At 42.1% G+C, this 20,383-nt stretch overlaps 1 pseudogene; it reads right to left on the bottom strand.

Moving 5' to 3' along the window:
* Positions 1-2,925: 2,925 nt before the first annotated feature.
* The window catches only part of LOC787799 (large ribosomal subunit protein uL18-like), a 57,371-nt pseudogene continuing 39,913 nt past the window's right edge, over positions 2,926-20,383 (bottom strand).

Here is a 20,383-nt window from a genome sequence, read left to right as displayed (position 1 = left end):
CTGAGTCTGTGCAGGACACCCAGCACAGATCCAAGGGATTTTAAAAAAGAGTGTCTCATAATATTAGCCATGTGGGCAGAACTCTGAAAAAGGAGCTATTTCATGCCCCCATCAACATTGCCTGCTCACCCAAGATATAAAAAAAGGGCTTTAGGCATGGCTGAGTAAATCAAGGCAGAGCACATAGATTATAAACTGAAGGCAAAAGTCAATGATGCTTTCAGCATGAAAGAAGGAACTATTTTATTTATACAGGATTGGAATTTTATATCAGCTTTTTCAATTACTTTGGTTTAAATAAATCTTAAATAAATATGAGCTTAGATTAAGATATACACATATGGTATTCTGTTTGAAGGAAAAGAGTATAAGTAGATCACAGTAGGCCATGTCTCTCCCTGGTTGATTTTGTTTTTCGTATTCTCCATACCTGGTTTAGCCTGTGTTGTCTGATTCAGAATTGTGGTTTAATTCAAGTTGCATTTAATTTTCTGACTGTTTTAGGAAATTGACCAAAAATGATATTTTAAAAATTTAATTTGATTTTTGATATTTTATTTAATTAATTATTTTGGTGACTCCATGGGGGTATGCAGGGTCTTAGTTCTCCAAGCAGGGTAGAAGTTGTGCCCCCTGTAGTGGAAGCCTGGAGTCTTAACCACTGAACCACCGGGGAAGTCCTAGTATTTTTAATTATAAAGGACAACCTTGTTGAAAGAGGAGTGACTTTGTTTCTGTGGGATACAGCCTGAAGGCTTATAGCTAAGGCAGCAAGTACCCACCAGCTTCTCTCTAGATTCTATCAATCAAGAAACACCAAATGCATAGGATGTTGCAGGCACCACGTGAGCCAGATACCTTTGGCTGGGTGTCCCCTGAAGATTTCCAATCAACACCACCAACTGAACTTATTTTTCCTTCTTTCTATCCTTGGCTTCTCCTGTGTTTCCTGTTTCAATAAATGGCTCAAAAAAAAAAAAAAAAAAAATCTTGGCTAAAAAGATAACCTGCTGCAGAATGGGAAAAAAATATTTTCAAATCCTATATATCTGACAGGAGTTTAGTATCCAGAAAATATAAAAAGTTTTTACTGCTCAGCAACAAAAAGGCAAATAAATAATCCAATGTTTTTAGTGAGCAAACTATCTGAATAGACGTTTTTCCAAAGGAGATATACAAATGGCCACACTCTCACAGGAAAAGATGCTCAACAAAATTAGTCATTAAGGAAATGCAAACAAAGACACCATGAGATACCACTTCACAACCACTAGGGTGGCTATAATTTAAAATATTTTAAAACAGGAAAATACGAAGTATTGGCAGGTGTGTGCAGGAATGGAACCCTGGTGAGAATAGAACCTGTGAGAATATAAAATGGTGCAGCTGCTTGGTGTAACAGTTTGATGGTTCCTCCAAAATTTAAATATAAAACGTTTAAATGTTCTGGACCTAAAGAGTGCCACGTACCCTGTGAATCTACTGAATGGCACCAAACTGTACACATTAAAATGGTTAATCTACTATTATAAATGTTACCCAAAAAGATATCTATATCTATCCTAGAGAGAAAGAGAGAGGAGACACATCACAGTAGAATTCTTTAAGTCTTCTTTCATCTAATCACCAAGTTCTACCAGTCTGACCTGCACAATGTTTCTTAAATGTGTCCCCTTCTCAGCATTCCCACTCCCACTCAGTTGACTGGGTCTTTATCATCTCTCCTGTCAACTGTTTCGATAGCTTCCCACTTGCTCTCCCCTCTTACACCACCTCCATTCCAATCTACTTACCACACTAGTCAAAATCTGTCAGTTCAGATTCATTGTACACAGCATTTGTGACCCTTGCTGATATTAAACAGTTATAACACTTAGAACTGGACATGGAACAACAGATTGGTTCCAAATAGGAAAAGAAGTACGTCAAGGCTGTATATTGTCACCCTGCTTATTTAACTTATATGCAGAGTACATCATGAGAAACGCTGGGCTGGAGGAAGTACAAGCTGGAATCAGGATTGCCAGGAGAAACATCAATAACCTCAGATATGCAGATGACACCACCCTTATGGCAGAAAGTGAAGAGGAACTCAAAAGCCTCTTGATGAAGGTGAAAGAGGAGAGTGAAAAAGTTGGTTTAAAGCTAACATTCAGAAAACGAAGATCGTGGCATCCGGTCCCATCACTTCACGGGAAATAGATGGGGAAACAATGGAAACAGTGTCAGACTTTATTTTTTTGGGCACCAAAATCAGTGCAGGTGGTGATTGCAGCCATGAAATTAAAAGACGCTTACTCCTTGGAAGGAAAGTTATGACCAACCTAGATAGCATATTCAAAAGCAGAGACATTACTTTGCCAACAAAGGTCCGTCTAATCAAGGCTATGGTTTTTCCAGTGTCATGTATGGATGTGAGAGATGGACTATGAAGAAAGCTGAGCGCCGAAGAATTCATGCTTTTGAACTGTGGTGTTGGAGGAGACTCTTGAGAGTCCCTTGGACTGCAAGGAGATCCAACCAGTCCATTCTGAAGGAGATCAGCCCTGGGATTTCTTTGGAAGGAATGATGCTAAAGCTGAAACTCCAGTACTTTGGCCACCTCATTCGAAGAGTTGACTCATTGGAAAAGACTCTGATGCTGGGAGGGATTGGGGGCAGGACAAGAAGGGGACGACAGAGGATGAGATAGCTGGATGGGATCACCAACTCGATGGACGTGAGTCTGAGTGAATTCCAGGAGTTGGTGATGGACAGGGAGGCCTGGCGTGCTGCGATTCATGGGGTCGCAAAGAGTCGGACACGACTGAGCGACTGATCTGATCTGAACTGAAAGTAGTTGCCAGGAGGAGAACTTTGAAATGGAAGCTGAACTGAACTGAACTGAAGAGGTTTTGTTTATCAACAAATGACTTAGGCATCGAACTTTGCACTATGGATTATATGCACTATATCAAATAATTATGCACCATATCAAATCTATCACTCTATGAGTAGAAATTAAGGCTTTGTGTCATTTTCATATGTTGTAGTATTTCTTCAAATAAATCTCTCCTCTAAACAAACAAAAAAAGCAGGAATCTGATCCTTCTATTCCCACATGAAAAACCTCTAAGGTTTCCCATTGTGCAAAACATGATTCTTCATATTGTTTACTAGAAATCCAGTTCTAAAGTGCCTTTCCAGCTTCCTTGTTAATTACTCCCTGTTGTATCCGACTCTCTAGCCATGACCCAAATATGCCAGGACCACCAGGGAACTCCTACCAGGTATTCTTAAATTTCTCTTTTCCTACCTATTTTTACTCAGCCTAAAATGTCTTGGAGCCTGGATACCACATCTGTGAAAATGTGGTTACCTAGCTCCAGGTTTGTTGAGATACTCAGTGACTCAAGTGGTAAAGAATCTGCCTGCAATGCAGAAGACTGAGTTTGATCCCTAGGTCAGGAAGATCCCCTGGAGAAGGGAATGGCTACCCACTCCAGTATTCTTGCCTGGAGAATTCCATGGACAGAGGAGCCTGATGGACTATAGTCCATGGGGTCACAAAAAATCAGACACAACCGAGCAACTAACACTTTCACACTTTGAAAGATAGTAAGCCATGCTTGTAAGGAAGCTCAGCCTACAGTTATTTTTAAGAAAAAATGTTTTTCAATTCACCTGGTTAAAATTCTGCTTATTTTTTTAGCCTTGTGCAATAACTTTATTATTGACTTTATCTGAAAAATCTTGATAGAAAATTGTGGTTTGGTTTATCAACTCTCAGCAGGCTGTTCCTGAGCTCTAAGAAAGCTTCCCTTCTTCTGAACTACTCAGTCTTTCTTCTGGACAAGTGACATTTTGGGAATGCTCTACCTCTTCTTTTTAACATTTTTTTCTTAGGCTTCTTCTCATCCACTGGATTCTCTCATATTGCAGGGTGAACTTTCTTATGCTTTTCCTCCATCATGTCTGCAGTTACATTGTTCTCTACGTATTGAGAGGACTGTTTCTTGTAAGCATCCTCATCTTCTTCATTCAGGTAACACATATAATTTGCAGTATGCTGCCCCATGATGTGTTTTTAGTGTCCCTCAGCACTGAATTCTTTGCTTTCTGAATCATAACCAGGGAACCACATGGCACTATGAGGGATAGACAAGCCTCCATCGACAGCTCCCTTTCGGGCCCCCCAAACTTTTTTTCCAGTAGTAGTCCTGGCAAACCAGTCAATCCTGAAGGAGATCAACCCTGAATGTTCTTTGGAAGGACTGATGCTGAAGATGAAGCTCCAATAGTTTGGCCACCTGATGCAGAGTCAACTCTTTGGAAAAGACACTGATGTAGGGAAAGACTGAGCAGAAGGAGAAGGGGGTAGCAGAGAATCAGGTGGTTAGATAGCATCACCAACTCAACGGACATGAATTTGAGCAAACTCCAGGAAACAGCGGAGGACTCAAGAGCCTGGCGTGCTTCAGTCCACGGGGTTGCAAAGAGTCAGACATGACTTAGCAACTGAACAACAGCGATCCTGGCAAGCTCTGCATCCAAATAACACATGAAGACACCAGACTGACCATCAGTGTTTTCCACATTGTATTCATCTCTAGCCATCTCGACATGGCCTTCATAAATTCTGTCCACACCAAACCTATTAAGAAGCCTGCTGGCCAGCAGCAAGCCACTACAATATGCTGCGGCATCATTTGTCAGGTCAGCCTTCACACCACACTTTGGGAGTTCGTGAGCATAAACCGCACCAGCTGTCATATCTCCTTCTATATGGGTGTAAGCAATCTGACAAATGATATCCCTGTTGCTTACATGAACTATCATTCTATATTTGGGTGTATGATACTTATTTTTATCTTGGATTACAAATCGTTTCTGAGCAGAGCAGTCAGTTTTGCCCTCTCTCCGTCTTATGAATTTAACTTGGTATCTCTTGAAGTATGGCTTCCTAGGTGGGTCAATGGTAAAGAATCTCCCTGCCAATGCAGGAGATGTGAGTTCGATCCCTGGGTTGGGAAGATTCCCTGGAGAAGGAAATGGCAGCCCACTCTAGTATTCTTACCTGGAAAATCCCATGGACAGAGAAGCCTGGCGGGCTATAGTCCATGTGGTTGCAAAGAGTTGGACCCAAATGAGTGACTGAGCACACTCTTGGTGGTTGTGGTGGTTTAGTCGCTAAGTCGTGTCTGACTCTTGCGACCCCATAGACTGTAGCCTGCCAGGCTCCTCTGTCCGTGGGATTTTCCAGGAAAGAATACTGGAGTGGGTTGCTATTTCCATCTCCAGGGGATCTTCCTGACCCAGGAACTGAACCCAGGTCTCCTGCACCTCAGGCAGATTCTTTACCCACTGAGCTATGAGGGAAGCCCAAGCACAGTCTTGAAGTAGGCCTTATGCCTGACAACTTTGATAAACCCCATCCTGCAAGTCAGAGCACCAACTCTGTGGCTTGCCACGAAGCTGCAGAATTAGCACAGCTCTGGGGGTGGGGTGGAGGTCAGTTCAGTTCAGTTCAGTTGCTCAGTCGTGTCTGACTCTTTGCGACCCCATGAATCTCGCAGCACACCAGGCCTCCCTGTCCATCACCAACTCCCAGAGTTCACCCAAACTCATGTCCGCTGAGTCGGTGATGCCATCCAGCCATCTCATCCTCTGTCGTCCCCTTCTCGTCCTGCCCCCAATTCCTCCCAGCATCGGAGTCTTTTCCAATGAGTCAACTCTTCGCATGAGGTGGCCAAAGTACTGGAGTTTCAGCTTTAGCATCATTCCTTCCAAAGAAATCCCAGGGCTGATCTCCTTCACAATGGACTGGTTGGATCTCCTTGCAATCCAAGGGACTCTCAAGAGTCTCCTCCAACACCACAGTTCAAAAGCATCAGTTCTTTGGCTCTCATCCATATATGACCACCGGAAAAACCATAGCCTTGACTAGATTGACCTTTGTTGGCAAAGTAATATCTCTGCTTTTGAATATGCTATCTAGGTTGGTCATAACTTTCCTTCCAAGCAGTAAGTGTCTTTTCATTTCATGGCTGCAATCACCATCTGCAGTGATTTTAGAGTCCCCAAAAATAAAGTCTGACACTGTTTCTGCTGTTTCCCCATCTATTCAGGGGGTAATAAATTCTGCTTACATTTTAAGCCAAAGGTTATTGTTGAAATCTGGCCTCAGTACACAGGTAATGGTTTAAAGCTTAGAGACAGAGTTCTGGGTGAAGTAGAAAGAAACAGCTTTATGGCTTTGTCAGGCAAAGGGGGCCATAGTGGACTGATGCCCCTAAGACTGTGTGTTCCACCCCAGAATGTGTAGTGAGGAGTCTTCCAGTGCTGAAGGTGTATGATCAGTTTGTAGACATTCTTCTGATTGTTGGTGCTGAGGTAATTGGAAATCAACATCAACCTTCTGGTTCCAACCAATCTGGGGTCCATGTGCTTGTGGGCAGCATACAGGTAACTTCTTCTACTTGGTGAGTGTCTGCAAGGCAGCTCAGAGGACATGGCTTAGAATATTATCTACAGTCCTTGAGGAAGAACTAAAGGTCCTTGACTTTGCTTAATGGCTAAATATTATTATTTGGTCTTGCCTGACTATTTTCCTTTCTTTCTGCATTTTCTTATTTCTCTGATTAAGTTTATCCTTTGATTAAAATTTTTTTGCAGACAAAAGGCAGGTGGGGGACATGGGTGGGGGGTCTATTCTGAGAAGGCCGCCTAGGGTCCAGCTCCATTACAAGGTCAGCAGCTCACCTGAGCACTTAGGCTCAACACATGTGCACACCACAGCTGCCTTAATTCTTGGTTAGTAGCAGTTATGACAAGAGAACATAATGGTTCCAGAGGATGTGCTTGTTCCCTTTAGTCTTGTTCACTTGTTTGAATTCATTTTCATACACTCAGTGGCTACCACAGAGCAGGGACTCCATATTTGTTGAACTGAAGCCTCTTCTCTACTATATTATATGATGAGGCTGAGGCTAAATCTTACAAAAATACTTGATTTTAAGGGAAATTACACCAGAGAGGCTGGTAAAAGTCACTGCAGTCATCAAACTAATAACAAGTGATTCAAACACAGTATTTTCTTTAGCAATTTTAAAAAGACTTCACCATTTAGTTGAATTCATTCAAACTTAAGTTACCTTTGGGGAGCAATTGCACTCATCTCACACGCTAGTAAAGTAATGCTCAAAATTCTCCAAGCCAGACTTCAGCAATACGTGAACCATGAACTTCCAGATGTTCAAGCTGGTTTTAGAAAAGGCAGAGGAACCAGAGACCAAATTGCCAACATCCACTGGATCATGGAAAAAGCAAGAGAGTTCCAGAAAAACATCTATTTCTGCTGTATTGACTATGCCAAAGCCTTTGACTGTGTGGATCCCAATAAACTATGGAAAATTCTGAAAGAGATGGGAATACCAGATGACCTGACCTGCCTCTTGAGAAACCTATATGCAGGTCAGGAAGCAACAGTTAGAACTGGACATGGAACAACAGACTGCTTCCAAATAGGAAAAGGAGTACGTCAAGGCTGTATATTGTCACCCGGCTTACTTAAGTTCTGTGCAGAGTACATCCTGAGAAACGCTGGGCTGGAAGAAGCACAAGCTAGAATCAAGGTTGCCAGGAGAAATATCAGTCACCTCAGATATGCAGATGACACCACTCTTGTGGCAGAAAGTGAAGAGGAACTAAAAAGCCTCTTGATGAAGGTGAAAGAGGAGAGTGAAAAAGTTGGCTTAAAACTCAACATTCAGAAAACGAAGATCATGGCATCTGGTCCCATCACTTCATGGGAAATAGATGTGGAAACAGTGTCAGACTTTATTTTGGGGGGCTCCAAAATCACTGCAGATGGTGATTGCAGCCATGAAATTAAAAGACGCCTGCTCCTTGGAAGAAAAGTTATGACCAACCTAGATAGCATATTAAAAAGCAGAGACATTACTTTGCCAACAAAGGTCCATCTAGTCAAGGCTATGGTTTTTCCAGTGGTCATGTATGGATGTGAGAGTTGCACTGTGAATAAAGCTGAGCGCCGAAGAACTGATGCTTTTGAACTGTGGCATTGGAGAAGACTCTTGAGAGTCCCTTGGACTGCAAGGAGATCCAACCAGTCCATTGTGAAGGAGATCAGCCCTGGGATTTCTTTGGAAGGAATGATGCTAAAGCTGAAACTCCAGTACTTTGGCCACCTCATGCGAAGAGTTGACTCATTGGAAAAGACTCTGATGCTGGGAGGGATTGGGGGCAGGAGGAGAAGGGGATGACAGAGGATGAGATGGCTGGATGGCATCACTGACTCGATGGACGTGAGTCTGAGTGAACTCCAGGAGTTGGTGATGGACAGGGAGGCCTGGCGTGCTGCGATTCATGGGGTCGCAGAGTCGAACACGACTGAGCGACTGAACTGAACTGAACAAAAGTAGAAACATTTTGATAGATTTATAGATTGTAATATCATCTTAATATGTAAAATCAGATGGAACATTAAAACAGAATCAGCACTACCATTTCATATCTGAAATTTTTCATACTGTCTGGAGTAAAATTTTCTAATGCACTATTTAAATTTTTCACATGTATAAGTAAAACTGTAAATAATACAAAAATCCATGTGCTTGTTCTGCAAAAATGCTTAGAGATGTTTATTGTAGAATGATGCAATTACACAAAATATAAAAGCATTTGAATTACTATTTAATTACTTATCTGATGCTCTTTTCTGTCCTTATATGACTCAGTAGCAATTTAGGAAACAAAGCAAACTTATACCAGTCAGTTATGTATTAATAATGATGCTGTCCATTCTAAGATTTCAAGTACAGGTTTCCTCAATGTCCACAGTTAGAGGGTTCTGATGGCACACAGAGCGTGGGCGGCTGCAACAGCGCACATAGTGCGGGCGGCTGAGATGGTGCACATGCGTGGCCTAGAGGAGCTACCCCACATCCGAGGCTAGGGGCAGAAGCTGGGAGGACCCCGTGCCCAAGAGGTGGCGGCCAAGAGGAGTTACCCCACGTCCGAGGTCAGGGGCAGCGGCCGAGAGTGCCAGGCTGCAACGGTGCAGGAATGGCAGCAAGGAGCTACCGTGCATCCGAGGTCAGGGGCGGCAGCGGAGAGTGCCAGGCTGCTATAGCGCAGGAGCAGTGGAGAGGAGCTACCCGCCTGCCAGAGGCCAGGGTGGGAGACCGGGAGGAGCAACCCCAGGTCCAAGGAGCGGTGACTGCGTGGGTGCAGGAGGGCCTAGAGGAGCCATTCCACGTTCAAGGTCAGGAGGGGTGGTGGTGAGGAGACACCCCTTGTCTAAGGTAAGGAGCAGCGGCAGCGCTTTGCTGGAGCAGCCGTGAAGAGATACCCCACACCCAAGGTAAGAGAAACCCAAGTAAGAGGGTAGGTGTTGCAAGAGGGCATCAGAGGGCAGACACATTGAAACCATAGTCACAGAAAACTAGTCAATCTAATCACACTAGGACCACAGCCTTGGCTAACTCAATGAAATTAAGCCACGCCCATGGGGCCACCCAAGATGGGCGGGTCATGGTGGAGAGGTCTGACAGAATATGGTCCACTGGAGAAGGGCATGGCAAACCACTTCAGTATTCTTGCCTTGAGAACCCCATGAACAGTATGAAAAGGCAAAATGATAGGATACTAAAAGAGGAACTCCCCAGGTCAGTAGGTGCCCAATATGCTACTGGAGATCAGTGGAGAAATAACTCCAGAAAGAATGAAGGGAGGGAGCCAAAGCAAAAACAATACCCAGCTGTGGATGTGACTGGTGATAGAAGCAAGGTCCGATGTTATAAAAAGCAATATTGCATAGGAACCTGGAATGTCAGGTCCATGAATCAAGGCAAATTGGAAGTGGTCAAACAAGAGATGGCAAGCATGAACATTGACATTCTAGGAATCAGCGAACTAAAATTACTGGAATGGGTGAATTTAATTCCAATGACCATTATATCTACTACTGTGGGCAGGAATCCCTTAGAAGAAATGGAGTAGCCATCATGGTCAACAAAAGAGTCTGAAATGCAGTACTTGGATGCAATCTCTAAAATGACAGAATGATCTCTGTTCATTTCCAAGGCAAACCATTCAATATCATGGTAATCCAAGTCTATGTCCCAACCAGTAACGCTGAAGAAGCTGAAGTTGAACGGTTCTTTGAAGACCTACAAGACCTTTTAGAACTAACACCCAAAAAAATGTCCTTTTCATTATAGGGGACTGGAATGCAAAAGTAGGAAGTCAAGAAACACCTGGAGTAACAGGCAAATTTGGCCTTGGAATACGGAATGAAGCAGGGCAAAGACTAATAGAGTTTTGCCAAGAAAATGCACTGGTCATAGCAAACACCCTCTTCCAACAACACAAGAGAAGACTCTACAATGGACATCCCCAGATGGTCAACACCAAAATCAGATTGATTATATTCTTTGCAGCCAAAGATGGAGAAACTCTCTATACAGCCGACAAAAACAAGACCAGGAGCTGACTGTGGCTCAGATCATGAACTCCTTATTGCCAAATTCAGACTTAAATTGAAGACAGTAGGAAAAACCACTAGACTGTTCAGGTATGACCTAAATCAAATTCCTTATGATTATACAGTGGAAGTGAGAAATAGATTTAAGGGACTAGATCTGATAGATAGAGAGCCTGATGAGCTATGGAATGAGGTTCGTGACATTGTACAGGAGACAGGGATCAAGACCATCCCATGGAAAAGAAATGCAAAAAAGCAAAATGGCTGTCTGAGGAGGCCTTACAAATAGCTGTGAAAGGAAGAGACACAAAAAGCAAAGGAGAAAAGGAAAGATATAAGCATCTGAATGCAGAGTTCCAAAGAAGAGCAAGAAGAGATAAGAAAGCCTTCCTCAGTGATCAATGCAAAGAAATAGAGGGAAACAACAGAATGGGAAAGACTAGAGATCTCTTCAAGAAAATTAGAGATACCAAGGGAACATTTCATGCAAAGATGGGCTTGATAAAGGACAGAAATGATATGGACATAACAGAAGCAGTAGATATTAAGAAGAGGTGGCAGGAATACACAGAAGAACTGTACAAAAAAGATCTTCATGACCCAGATAATCACGATGGTGTGATCACTGACCTAGAGCCAGATATCCTGGAATGTGAAGTCAAGTGGGCCTTAGAAAGCATCACTACAAACAAAGCTAGTGGAGGTGATGGCATTCCAGTTGAGCTATTTCAAATCCTAAAAGATGATGCTGTGAAAGTGCTGCACTCAATATGCCAGCAAATTTGGAAAACTCAGCAGTGGCCACAGGACTGGAAAAGGTCAGTTTTCATTCCAATCCCAAAGAAAGGCAATGCCAAAGAATGCTCAAACTACCGCACAATTGCACTCATCTCACATGCTAGTAAAGTAATGCTCAAAATTCTCCAAGCCAGGCTTCAGCAATACGTGAACCATGAACTTCCAGATATTCAAGCTGGTTTTAGAAAAGGCAGAGGAATCAGAGATCAAATTGCCAACATCCACTGGATCATCAAAAAAGCAAAAGAGTTCCAAGAAAACATCTACTTCTGCTTTATTGACTATGCCAAAGCCTTTGACTGTGTGGATCACAATAAGCTGTGGAAAATTCTGAAAGAGATGGGAATACCAGACCACCTGACCTGCCTCTTGAGAAATCTATATGCAGGTCAGGAAGCAACAGTTAGAACTGGACATGGAACAACAGACTGGTTCCAAATAGGAAAAGGAGTACGTCAAGGCTGTATATTGTCACCCTGCTTATTTAACTTCTATGCAGAGTACATCATGAGAAATGCTGGGCTGGAAGAAGCACAAGCTGGAATCAAGATTGCCAGGAGAAATATCAATAACCTCAGATATGCAGATGACACCACCCTTATGGCAGAAAGTGAAGAGAAACTAAAAAGCCTCTTGATGAAGGTGAAAGAGTAGAGTGAAAAAGTTGGCTTAAAGCTCAACATTCAGAAAATGAAGATCATGGCATCCGATCCCATCACTTCATGGGAAATAGATGGGGAAACAGTGGAAACAGTGTCAGACTTTATTTTGGGGGGCTCCAAAATCACTGCAGATGGTGATTTCAGCCATGAAATTAAAAGATGCTTACTCCTTGGGAGAAAGGTTATGACCAACATAGATAGCATATTGAAAGGCAGAGACATTACTTTGCCAACAAAGGTCCGTCTACTCCAGTATACGGTTTTTCCAGTGGTCATGTATGGATGTGAGAGTTGGACTGTGAAGAAAGCTGAGCACTGAAGAATTGATGCTTTTGAACTGTGGTGTTGGAGGAGACTCTTGAGAGTCCCTTGGACTGCAAGGAGATCCAACCAGTCCATTCTGAAGGAGATCAGATCTGAAGGGATTTCTTTGGAAGGAATGATGCTAAAGCTGAAACTCCAGTACTTTGGCTACCTCATGCAAAGAGTTGACTCATTGGAAAAGACTCTGATGCTGGGACGGATTGGGAGCAGGAGAAGGGGACGACAGAGGATGAGATGGCTGATGGCATCTCTGACTTGATGGACGTGAGTCTGAGTGAACTCCAGGAGTTGGTGATGGACAGGGAGGCCTGGCGTGTGCAATTCATGGGATCGCAAAGTGTCGGGCACGACTGAGCGACTGAACTGATGAAACCTTTTGTAAGTTAAACTGGCCTCAAGAGAAGCAGCAGTTACCTCTGGGAAGATCTTTTTAAGGGATGCACAAAATGAATCAAAATAAAGCACAAATGCATACAGACACAGTTCAGAGCTAAGGCAGCTTGATGCTAAGGTGCGGAGTATAATTTCTGGGGAAGGAGCTTGCCAGGGCCATTCTGCCTGCTTTGGGTCCGTGCTGCCTCTATAATGCCTTGCTGCAGAATGAACTTGGAATGCTTTTTAGTTTTTTGCCTTTTTTTTTCCCATAAAAGTGAAAATCCTCTTCAAATTTCAAAGATACTGAACATAGGTGCCAATGTAAGTCTTTCATATAAGGAAAGTGGTGTAAAGTGAACTTTTGAAAAATGAGGAATACCTGTATTAATGTCTCAAGAAATTCAATCACCCTGAAATAACATTTTCCATTGCAATGGGTTCTAGCTACAATAGCATGATCAGTTTCAGCTTTTCTGAGAGGATTTTCAACCATTCTCAGAGATTTCATTTTATTATGAAAATGCCCTTTGATATCCAGAGATTGGAAAGCATCACATGGAAACCTGATTCACAGATGGGATCAATAATTTTGTATGGGTCGAACACCTGTGGAATAGAGATGACCAGGTTGAATTGGTTCACTATAAATTGATTGCTGTTGTTGTTTAGTCACTAAGTCATGTCCAACTCTTTTGTGACCCCATGGACTGTAGCCCACCAGGCTTCTTTGTTCATGGGATTTCCCAGGCAAGAACTGGAGTGGGTTGCCATTTCCTTCTCCAGGGCATCTTCCTGATCCAGTGATCAAACCTGCATCTCCTGCATTGCAGGCAGATTCTTTACCACTGAGCCACCAGGGAAGCCCCCATAATTTGATGACCTCTCCCAAATTAACAGGCTTTTATTAGTCCTGTTTAATAAAACCCTTGCAAGGGACTTCCCTGGTGGAATGGTGGTTAAGAATCTACATACCAGGCCAGATGAAGACCTTTAAAGTCCCTACGTACAGTGTGCGGCCATGTGGTATAGGAATTGAATACAGTACTAAGTGAGAAAACATTTCAAATGTAATTTTCTCAGAATTTCACTAAATTTAAAAATATGTAAGTCAATACTAAAATGTATTTTTTATTCTAAAAAAATAAAAAGTCCATCAAATGCAGGGGACACAGGTACATCCCGAGTTTAGGAACTAAGATCCCACATGCCAGGGGGCAGCTAAGACCGTGTGCCAAAACTACTGAGCCTCTGTGCTCTAGAGCCTATGTTCTGTAACAAGAGGGGCTTCCACAATGAGAAGCCTGTGAACCACAACGAGGGAGTAGCCCCTGCTTCCTACGCTAGAGAAAGCCATGCTCTGCAACCAAGACTCGGCATAACCGAAAATAGATAAATAAATGATAATAATAAACTTGAAGCGATCTCTAGTCTTTCCCATTCTATTGTTTTCCTCTATTTCTTTGCATTGATCACTGAGGAAGGCTTTCTTATCTCTCCTTGCTCTTCTTTGGAACTCTGCATTCACATGGGTATATCTTTCCCTTTCTCCTTTGCCTTTAGCATCTCTTCTTTTGAAAGCTATTTGTAAGGCCTCCTCAGACAACCATTTTGCCTTTTTTGCATTTATTTTTCTTGGGGATGGTCTTGATCACTGCCTCCTGTACAATGCCATGAACCTCCATTCATAGTTCTTCAGGCACTCTGTCTATCAGATCTAATCCCTTGAATCTATTTGTCATTTCCACTGTATAACAGTAAGGGACTCGATTTAGGTCATACCTGAATGGTCTAGTGGCTTTCCCTACTTTCTTCAATTTAAGTCTGAATTTGGCAATAAGGAGTTCATGATTGGAGCCACGGTCAGCTCCTGGTCATCTTTTTGCTGGATGTTTAGAACTTCTCCATCTTTGGCTGCAAAGAAAATTAGAAATACCAAGGGAACATTTCTTGCAAAGATGGGCACAATAAAGGACAGAAATGGTATGGACCTAATAGAAACAGAAGATATTAAGGAGAGGTGGCAAGAATACACAGAAGAACTGTACAAAAAAAGATCTTCATGACTCAGATAACCACGATGGTGTGATTACTTAACTAGAGCCAGACATCCTGGAATGTGAAGTCAAATGGGCCTTAGGAATCATCACCATGAACAAAGCTAGTGGAGGTGATGGAATTCCAGTTGAGCTATTTCAAATCCTAAAAGATGATGCTGTGAAAGTGCTGCACTCCATATGCCAGCAAATTTGGAACACTCAGCAGTGGCCACAGGACTGGAAAAGGTCAGTTTTCATTTCAATCCCAAAGAAAGGCAATGCCAAAGAATGCACAATTGCACTCATCTCACACAGTAGCAAAGTAATGCTCAAATTCTCCAGGCCAGACTTCAGAAGTACATGAACCATCAACTTCCTAATGTTCAAGCTGGATTTAGAAAAGGCAGAAGAACCAGAGATCAAATTGCCAACATCCGCTGGATCATCGAAAAAACAAGAGAATTCTAGAAAAATATCTACTTCTGCTTTATTGATTACGCCAAAGCCTTTGACTGTGTAGATCAGAACAAATTGTGGAAAATTCTGAAAAAAAAGATGGGAATACCAGACCACCTTACCTGCCTCCTGAGAAATCTGTGTGCAGGTCAAGAAGCAACAGTTAGAACCAGACATGGTTCCAAATCAGGAAAGGAATACATCAAGGCTGTATATTGTCACCCTGCTTATTTAACTTATATGAAGAGTACATCATGTGAAATGCAGAGATGGATGAAGCACAAGCTGGAATCAAGATTTCCAGGAGAAATATCAATAACCTCAGATACACAGATGACACCACCCTTATGGCAGAAAGTGAAGAGGAACTAAAGATCCTCTTGATGAAAGTGAAAGAGGAGAGTGAAAAAGCTGGCTTAAAACTCAACATCGAAAAAACTAAGATCATAGCATCCAGTCCCATCACTTCATGGCAAATAAATGGGGAAACAGTGGAAATAAGTGACAGACTTTATTTTTTGGGGCTCCAAAATCACTGCAGATGGTGACTGCAGCCATGCAATTAAAAGATGCTTGCTCCTTGGAAGAAAAGTTATGACCAACCTAGACAGCATATTAAAAAGCAGAGACATTACTTTGCCGACAAAGGTCCATCTAGTCAAAGCTATGGCTTTTCCAGTAGTCATGTGTGGTTGTGAGAGTTGGACTATAAAGAAAGCTGAGATCTGAAGAATTGATGCTTTTGAACTGTGGTGTTGGAGAAGACTCTGGGGAGTCCCTTGCACTGCAAGGAGATCCAACCAGTCCATCCTAAAGGAAATCAGTCCTGAATATTCATTGGAAAGACTGATGCTGAAGCTGAAACTCCAATACTTTGGTTACCTGATATGAAGAACTGACTCATTGGAAAAGAGCCTGATGCTGGGCAAGATTGAAGCCGAGAGGAAAAGGGGACAACAGAGGATGAGATGGTTGGATGGCATCACTGACTCAATGGACATCAATTTGAGCAAGCTCCAGGAGTTAGTGAAGAACAGGAAAGCGTAGCGTGCTGCAGTCCATGGGGTCCCAAAGAGTCGGACATGACTGGGCGACTGAACTGAACTGAATAATAACCTTGTAAAAAAGTCATTGTGTGTATAGAAAGAAGGGCAACATTAAAATTTACTTGTATTTATGTTATATATATTTCCAAGAGATATATGAGAACATATACACCATAACATGTAAAAAATATTCACAGCAGCATTATTCATAATATCCCCAAAGTGAAGATTACAGAAAAACACCAAGAGTGGCATGCATGAACAGTGCCACAGCCATACAAGAGAATACTCTCAAGCCATGAAAAAGAAGCCAGCTTCAGCTATACCCAACAACATGAATGGATCTCCAAAACATGATGTGGGAAAAGTCAAGACAGACACAAAAGAATGCACCTTGCTTATCATCTAATTAAAGTTCAAAAACAGACTAAATAAACTATACTAATTCAAAACAGTGATTAGCTTATAGGTAAGAGTCACCTGGAAGGGAGGGGAACTGCTAATGTTCTCCTGCTGGATTAGGTGAGGTTACGGAGAAGGAAATGGCAACCCACTCCAGTATTCTTGCCTGGAAAATTCCATGGATGGTGGAACCTGGTGGGCTACAGTCCATGGTGTCACAAAGAGTCGGACACGACTGAGCGACTTCACTTTCACTTTCACAGAGATAGTGACTTTTGTAGCCTACTTGTATTTTACTTTTATGTGCTATTTTACTAACTTTTCTGAAACTGAAAACAATGCACTGGCCAATACATTGTTTTCTGAATGTGAATAGATACACTGAATTTATCTATATTCTGAATAGGTTATCCTTATATGTGGATTGTAGGGCTTCCCAGGTGGCCCAGATGGTAAAGAATCTTCCTGCACTGTGGGAGACCCAGGTTCAATCCCTCGGTCAGAAAGATCCCCTGCAGGAGGGCGCGGAAATCTGCCCCAGTACTCTTGCCTGGAGAATCCCATGGACAGAGGAGCCTGGTGGGCTACAGTCCATGGGATCACAAAAGAGTCAGACAAGAACAAAAGAAACAAGAACACAGGACGCTGATAATATGATAATCCTGGTTGTCTCTTGATGATGAAACTGGGTGTCTAAAGGGTAGGAATATATTTTTTAAAACTTGAACCATATAAATGTATTAAAGGTTCAAAAAATAGTAGTTTAAATAAATTATTACAATGAACTTTACCTGACATAACATACACTGTTTTAACAGACATAATTTTGATATTCTGGCTTTTACTTTCTATTTCTGTCACTAATGTCCGGCTTGCACATTGCTCTGCTCTTGTGCTATGCTGATAACAGCCTGTTGACCATTAGCTTCTGTTCGAGAAACTCTAGGGCATTTTGTTTCTAATCACCTTCTTTATTCAGCATTTTTTATCCATGCTCCATTTCAGACTCCAAAAATTTCTCCTAATTATTTCATTGGCAATTCTGATACATTTTTTTCCCTAGAGTTCCCTACACACAGTTCTTTTACTTCTACACATTCTAAAACTTAAAATTTTTTAATTAAATGATTGCTCAAAATTTCAACTCCTTTGCTGCTGTAAATAATTGCACTTTTCCAAACACTTCGATGCATGAAGTCAAGGCAAAATAGGTGACATTTGTTTACCTTTACAGGTTTGTGAAATTTCCACACTTAATTTCAAAAATATTAAGTAAATAAATGCTCAGATATGCACACAATTCTAAAAAAAAAAAGTAGCATCATTGCCACCTGTTACCTGTTCAGTGCCAACATGTGTAGATTAATAAATATTAATGGTGGAAAATGTACTCTTTTTCGAGAAGACATAAATAGAACTGTTATATACCATAGTTTAGTATGAGTGTAATAAGAGGCAAAATGTAGTGAATTGTGAATTAAGAGGATGATGTAACACCTTAGATGGTAAAAAACTGGTTAATCCTAAACCTATCAAGTAACTTGATAAAATATCAGAAGTTCTAAAATAATTTTTTTAACAATGGTCTCATTTAACAGATGGAGAAAATGGAAACAGACACAGAGTAACCTGGAATATGTCGATTTGAGGTTTTTAATCCATGGGTGATATTGAAAACAGTAAGAGTGATATGACATAGGTACTGATCCAATAGAACGGACCATTCAGCCTTGGCCTTGGAGGTTGTCTGTGGGTCAGGAGTGAAGTCTTCAAGTCCTGTAGGGATGGCTGTGACAGCGATGAGAAAGAGAGCAATGGGGTCTGGCCCAGCGTGGGGAGGGGGTGCTCCTTGATGCCTTAATATTTTGATCTCCTTGCTGTCCGAGAGACTAGGCTATGAAAATTCTGTTCTCCCAACAAAATCACAATCATTTTTCCTACAATGGGAAGTGTGCCCTGGCTGACGTTTCCCTCATAGCCACCTTCTATATCCTCACATATCCCTAAAATAAGAAAACACAAGCATCCACCTGCAGCAAATTCTAAAAGACCTTCAGCCTACCTCATTGGCTTTGTGTCAAATTTATTGCTGAATTTCACTACAGCCTCCTGATCTGCTTTATTGCTGATTTTAATCTTGTTTGTTTTGAGCTTCTGAGTCTACCGCAAAATACCTAATACACTCTTTGTAGCCAGAGACTGTAAAAATAGAATGTATCATATTCCCATTATAACCATGTTATATCATCCACATTACGCAGCACCCATAGGTGGCCTACATTTTTAATTATTTCCCCCCTCAAAACTCTAAATTATTACAATGAATTTGGAAACCCCTCCACCTCTCATCAGAGCAAGTAATTGAATACTGCATTATGATAATAAACCATCTTTCCTTCTAAGTGCTCATTCCCAGAGGGCTTTGTTCTGTGCAGGAAGTCCAACATGTGCTGAGTACTCAGACCATCATGCCTTGTTTGTTATTTTGCCTTGGATCTTAAACCACTTTTACTCCAACAAACCCTCCTCGCATTCTGCAGTCAAACCTATCAAGGGGGCACCATTCTTTAGGTAGAAAAGCAATTCCCAGTCTCTGGTGACAAGGATGTGCCTCTGCTTCCTAATACAGGGAAGACATCTTTCTCATGGGGAATTTAATGGCTCATTTTTTAGTGGAATGGGAAAAGTCAGGGAGCCCTTCCTGCACCTACTATTTTTATGTAACTTCAGCTCCAAATAATTGAGGTGACAAAGCAGCATATTTGAGGGTAGCATGTCCCAAACTCCTCTGTAGCCTGGATAGGCAACCAACACCATGGTTAGGTTGGAGGGTTGATAAAGGGCCTCACTGAACAGGTTCATCCTCCACCCCCAACAAGCCACGTGGGTGACAAATCACTCGTCCATCCTACACTTCACTTCAGAAACCACCTCTGAAAATAAAAATACAAATCATGACCAAGGGGAGGTGGATGCCCAGCATCTGACCAGCTCTTCCTTCAAAACCCTCTGATTTCCTCCCCTAGCTTTCAAAACCCTCTACTGGATGGCACATTGCTTTTCCCATTTATCTTAGCTCTGGTCTTCTGTTCATCTAGCTGCTGCTACTGAAGTCAATTTCAGCAAGAAGTAATTCTTCTCAAGGGGTTTCCCTGGTGGCTCAGTGGTCAAACAAACAAACAAACAAAAACCCTGCCAATGCAGGAGACACAGGAGATGTGGGTTCCATCCCTGGGTTGGGAAGATCCTGGAGAAGGGAATGGCAACCCACTCCAGCATTCTTGCCTGGGAAATCCCATGGACAGAGGAGTTTGGTGGGCTAGAGTCCATGGGGGTTGCAAAAGAGTCAGATACAACTGAGCAACTAAAAAACAACAACAAATTCTTCTCAAAGCCTCTTTCATATTTATCTGAACCTATTGACAGCAAATGCCATTAAAGTCCCTTGAGACCCTCTGTCTATCCTGGTACTATGTTCAGGGTGTTTGTAACAGAAGGAGTCACTGCCCGCACAACAGGGAGACATTTATATACAGTAAGTAGCGGCTGAGCTTCATCTTGACCTGAGCTATGGTTGGCAGACAATGTCATTCTCTTGCACTTCTAATCCTTTAACAAAAAGGGCAACATGTGCTGTGTACTCAGCTCAGAGAGAACAGTCTGATGCCGGGGACACTAAGAGCCCCAAGACTGACGTGGAGCTTCTTTCTGAATCTTGTCCTTTGCACCCTGCAGCCTTTGTTATTAAAGTACACAAGTGAGTAGCCGATAATTGGTAGAACGTTTGGCAGCTAAGCA

The sequence above is a fragment of the Bos taurus genome, chromosome 4, assembly GCF_002263795.3.
Source record: "Bos taurus isolate L1 Dominette 01449 registration number 42190680 breed Hereford chromosome 4, ARS-UCD2.0, whole genome shotgun sequence".
In the NCBI taxonomy this organism is placed as follows: Eukaryota; Metazoa; Chordata; class Mammalia; order Artiodactyla; family Bovidae; genus Bos; species Bos taurus.
This window is presented reverse-complemented; position numbering and strand designations above follow the sequence as displayed.